Source organism: Miscanthus floridulus, chromosome 10, assembly GCF_019320115.1.
Source record: "Miscanthus floridulus cultivar M001 chromosome 10, ASM1932011v1, whole genome shotgun sequence".
NCBI classification, from domain to species: Eukaryota; Viridiplantae; Streptophyta; class Magnoliopsida; order Poales; family Poaceae; genus Miscanthus; species Miscanthus floridulus.
In genome coordinates, this window is record NC_089589.1 from 95516926 (window position 1) to 95522925 (window position 6000).

Sequence of the window (6000 nt, forward strand, 5' to 3'; positions counted from 1 at the left end):
CGGTGCTCGAACCTCGCTAGCTACACCGGGAACTCCTCGCTGCTCGGACATCGCCAGCTTCGCCGAGGACTCCTCGGTGGTTGGATGTCGCCAGCTACACCAGGACCTCCTCGCTACTCAGACATCGCCAGCTACGCCGAAGACTCCTCGGTGCTTAGACCTCGCCATCGACGCCGGGGACTCCTCGCTCCTCGGTGCTCGGTCATCGCCAGCGACGCCGGGAACTCCTCGCTCCTCGATGCTCGGACATCGCCAGCGACGTCGGGGACACTTCGCTCCTCGGTGCTCGGATATCGCCAGCGACGCTGGGGACTCACTCCTCGGTGCTCGGACATCACCAGCGACGCCGGGGACAACTCGCTCCTTGGTGCTCGGACATCACCAGCGACGCCGGAGACTCCTCGCTCCTCGGTGCTCGGTCATCGCCAGCGACGCCGGGGACTCCTCGCTCCTCGGTGCTCGGTCATCGCCAGCGATGCCGAGGACTCCTCGCTCCTCGGTGCTCGGTCATCGCCAGCGATGCTGGGGACTCCTCGCTCCTTGGTGCTCGATCATCGCCAGCGATGCCGAGGACTCCTCACTCATCGGTGCTCGGATATCGCCAGCGACGCTGGGGACTCCTCGCTCTTTGGTGCTCGATCATCGCCAGTGACGCCGGGGACTCCTCGCTCCTCGGTGCTCAGACATTGCCAGCGATGCCAGGGACTCCTCGCTCCTCGGTGCTCAAACATCGCCAGCAACGCCGGGGACTCCTCGCTCTTCGGTGCTCGGACATCGCCAGCCACACCGGGAACTCCTCGGTGCTCCCTTGGTGGTTGGATCTTGCTACGTCTCATCGGTGTGCTATCAAGTTGCTCCATGCTATTCGGATCAGGGTGCTGATCTTGGGCAGCACGTCTAGGGTCTTGATGCGCGCATGTCGGATGACGTCGGCAAAGCTTTCGGACTTCTTTTTCTTTGAACATGCTACAAGATTCATTCTTCATCTTCTAGCAGGCTCAAGGACTAAGTGGGCACATTTCACCTTGCGGTGAATGTGCTTGTTCTCATCTCGAGGCTACGCCCAGGGACTGGTTGCCTGCTCGGCTGGTCTTCTACTTTCTGGCCCTGGCACCACGTGACTACGTCACCTACTATTCGGCTCGGGGACTAGCTGTGGGGGTATGGCCCCCGGTATCCACAAGACAAGACATGGGCCGCACCATCAGAGGTGGCCCAGCCTACAAGATCAAGGCGTGCACGGCGCTGCTCGGCGTGCACCGCAAGATATTGTATAGTACCAAATAGGCTATTTTTCTTGTAACCCTGCTCCTCTAGACTATATAAGGAGAGGCAGGGGTCCCCTAGCGAACAAGATACATCACGATCCAGATACATCTCAATGCAATACATCAGAACACGGGATGTAGGTATTATGTCATACTGACGGCCGAACCTGTCTAAATCTTGTGTCTTGGTGCTTGTATTACCATCTCGCTCCTGATCTCGCTCACCTCTATGACAAATCTACCATCATGGGATACCCCTCGGTAGACTGTCGAGCATCTTTTGTTGACAATCTCCCCTCTAGATCTAGGTCATTATGTGAGTTCGTGTCCCCATGTGCCCCTCCTCCACCGCTCGCCGTCCTTTTAACCTTACTATCGTCTTCTCTGGGTGGCCCTCATCTTCTCAATGTAAATGCGGAAGCTAAAGAGCAAGGTAGAGATATGCAAACTCCCATCAATGACTCTGGTATTTTTACCGAGGTATCGAGAAGCGCGCAAGCTTTCCCCTAGTCCTTGTTGGAGCCCCTCGCAAGGAATCCCTCGCAAGGGCCAAGCTCCCGGTCGGGTAACTCCGTGGATAGCCTCGGGCCTTCCCCACACGCAAGTGGGTCTCTGACGTGCCTTCTGGCAAGCCTCTCCCAGATGCTCTCAGCCGTCTTCACTATCAAGCTTCCGGCCAAAACGCCGCGGGCCTTGTTCCCTCTGGTACACGGTGGCGGCCACACCACAAACGCGGTTGGTGTGATCTCGCAAGACTACAAGCCCCTCCAATGTACAACGGTGGTGCGCGCAAGCACCGAGTGATAAGAGGTATGCAAACCTCACTAAACACTAGGCCTAAACCTAGAGCAAGTGCATAAGCGGTGGTCTAATCAACCGAAGCACTTCACAAAGTACCTACGCTAGTCACCTAATGAAACACTAAGCACTATGCATGTGGAGATCACTAAAATGGTGTATCAACACCCTTGATATGTTTCCTCAGCTCCACACATTCATTTGGCGGGTTGGGGGTTGTATTTATAAGCCCCACTGAGAAAGTAGCCGTTGGGGATGAAGTCCCGCTTTTCTGCTACTGACCAGACGTTGGAGTCATCCTGATCGGATGCGTCCGGTCGTCCTGACCGTTGGAGCCACGAACAACTAATCGGACGCTACCAGCGTCCGGTCACTTGCCACCGAACGTGTCCGGTCGTAAGTTCGCCGCTCTGGAACCTCTCTGTACTCGATCAGACGCTGCTGTCCTACGTCCGGTCGGTTTGCCGCTAGTGTCCAGTCACTTGCTGAGTGTGTTGCCAGACTGATGAACAGTGCCATCGGTGCGTCTAGTCATTTTGCTTGTTCAGCGTCGGTCGCTGCTGCTGACGCCTATTGTTGCCGAGCCACTGATCGGAGCGTCCGGTCACTTTCTTCCAGCGTCCAGTCACTTCTGTGAGCTCGTTTCTTCGCGATCTTGCGTGCGACTTGGTTCCTATCTTCGTGCTTGGACTTTGCTTGATATCTTGGGTCTTCTCTTGTGCTCCTAAGGTCTTGCTTAAGGTGTTGATCATCGGATCATCACGTTGCCTTCGTCCAAGTCACGTCTTGCACCCTATTGAACTACAAAACAATCACTTGCAAATTCATTAGTCCAATTTGGTTGTGTTGGTCATCAAACACCAAAATCCAAAGTAAATGGGCCTAGGGTCCATTTTCCTTACAGTTGTCAAAATTTTATACTCCTCCTTGTCCACCAAGAAATTGCCTCTTTGAAACTGCTTTGCCGATCTTGCCGTCTCATATAGTGAATCATAATAGATGTTCGTGGCATCATCCCTGGTTAATCTGGGGTTGTCTTCGACAATCTTGTTTATCTTCCTTTGATCTTCATGGTGTATTTCTTCGACTCTTAATTGATTGTGCTTACTCTCTGTTTGCCTATTGAATTCAGACTACCCTCCACTTAGGCAGTGAGGCAAATAGATTCTAGAATCTAACTTTGTCTTCCTTGGAGGCTACTTCTGGTTTTTGTTGGTTCATCAAGTTTGTAACGCTGTCACTCATCGTCCTTTTCTTTTTTTGTTGGTCCACTTTGGAAGCATTAGCGACCGAATCCAAGAACCTTTTCTGTGACTGCGAGGATGCCTTAGATCTTGTTTTGGGTTGTTGTGGAGGAGGAGGAGGGCGAGAATTATGTTTTCTCAGGGGTGATGAAGAGGGTGGAGGAGGAGAAGGAGGAGTCTTCTCTTTTGTTGTGGCTGATGAAGATGGAGGACGAGAAGGAAGTGAAGAAGACTTCTGTCTTCTCGGGGGTGATGGCAAGGAACAAGGGAAGGTAGTGTGATCTCCTCTATTGGGAGATGGTGAGTGGTCATCTCTCGGTGGTGAAGATTCATCGTCGTCCTCATCATCATCCAAAGACAACTGGTGATCAAGCTCAATAAAGCGCTTATGCCAGGCCACATGAGCGCCCTTGTTTTGAACAAGGCGTTGCCTGTCTTCCTGTGCGGGGTAATCAATGTGCATCTTGTTATACTTCTTATCAAGTATAGTATCAATGCTTACGTGGGCATACCCCGTTGGAATTGGGCAGTGATTAATGGTCCCGTCTCCTGTAGGCTAGGCCTGGCCGACCGCCACCTTGTTAGTTGTCCATTGCTGACGGATTTATAGTCTGACATTGATGGGTTTGGTGATGCTGTGCATCGGATGAGGCGCATTCGCCACTTCATCATCGAGCATGGTTGATCCGTAGCTGTTGCGACCCCTAAACTATGGGCTAAAGCTAGTCGAAATAGGTTTTGTGGTACTACTCCTGATCCCATGGACGTCATAAGTACATTGACTTTTTCTTGAACCCTCTCATCAATCCGTTTTTTGAATTTGTCTTCCATCTCTTTCAGAACCCTCATATACTCTGCTCTTGTGCCGCTCTACCCCTCGAGCGGCTCTGATAAGTGGAAAATTCTTCCTCGAATGCTATTTTCCAAGGAACAAGATTGGCTCCTCTAGTGCGACCAGGGTGCTCCTTGTTTCCAAATGATTGAGTGAGCACGTCATTCTCCCTATTAGTATTGTGGGTCCCTTTCCTCACCTCATCATTTATCTCAGAGATCCCCTGGACGAGGCTGCTCATGGCTGGATTTGTGGAGCTAAAGCTCCCGTCTGGGCCATGGTGTACCCCCCTCACCATACAAAAATATATCGATCTAGGCTCCCAATTGGTAGTCTCAGGCTCAACGCCAAGGCATTCCACCTCCTCAAGTTCCCTTTCAAATGCATCCATCTTACTGGCGTAGCCACGAGAGCCGAGTTTATGAGAATTCCGTCGCTTTAAGCGAGTTCTCCTTATTCTTCCTGCTTAGTTTCAAGTACTCCTTGGATGCTTGTATTACTTGAATTCCTACAAGAAGTCCTTATGTACTGTTCACCATCCCAATTTGGCTCTTTATCCTCGAGGATAAATTTCTTGTACAATATCCCCTTGAAAGTCTTGAAGCATGTCCCCATGATTTCTTTTGCTTTTTTCTTGACTTGCCTCCTTGTCATAGTCCTATGGGAAAGTGAAATACTATGGGATCCATTTCTCCCATATGTCATCCTTCTCACTTCGGGAACCCTCCATGGGTCATCATCTTTCCCAATCCACTTCTTGTACTTATATCGGTATGTAGTCCCTTACAAGTGCCCCGATGATAGCCTTTGTATTGGCCGCAGCTACCAGTGTGCATTCCTACCAGTAGGAAGCTGTGACACGCCTCCCTTGGTTCTGGCCTTGCTGCTACCCGAACCATCTGGCTGCTCGGTCGGCTGAACCTCCTGCTGGAGACACCAAGTACGCTAATAGACTCTCAATTAATTAGCGTGTGTGGCTACCTAGTCATCACAAGATACTTAAGTTACCTGGTGATCTTGGTCACCTTGATCTATCTCAAGAAGAGTGGTAGGGGTCCATGGTACCTCATTCTCACCATCCTGATTGTTTACCGCCACCATTTGTCGGATCATACGGCTCTCCCGTCCAACCAATATCAGCCGCTTCTTGGTGCCTATCAGTTCTTGGATGATGGGTTAACGGGCGACGACGAGTCATGGCTATGACATGATCATGGTTAGTTTTGGCAGCGTACAACTACTAGTAGCATTTGTGCATATATATAATTACCCAACTAATAGAGATTTAATGCAAAGTCTAATAATAAGTCCACATACAGTTCACGTACAACAAATGCATTGTTTGATTTGGCTTCATACAACAAAGTCCACCAACTATTCTATGAACAAAGCCTACATCAACTTCCAAATAAGAAAAGCAATGACCATAGCCATAAATAAAAGCATGGCATCTTTCCAAGATCAAGGAGCAATTCTCTTAATCTTTATATCTCCGGCGGGTGGCTCCTCTTCAATCTCCAGTGCTGGCGGATGGCCATGGTTTGCACTCATTAGACCATAGTAGGCCCTCAAAGCTTCAGCTTCTATGTTGTATTTTTTTTAACAATTACCTGGGTATTGATTAACTTGAGCATAGCTATCTTCCCAGGTCAGGTAGATCCTAGGCACCTGACCAACATGCACAACATACCATGCCATGGTTGCCTATACATTGAACCAAATTAGGTTGATAGTGCTATGTCATTCAAACATGTTGTAGACCAAGAAAACTAAGTTTAGTGTATGGAGCAAAGTTGTAGACTATATTCAAATATTCAAACTTCAATTTCCAACACAACTAAATCATGAATTTCAACAT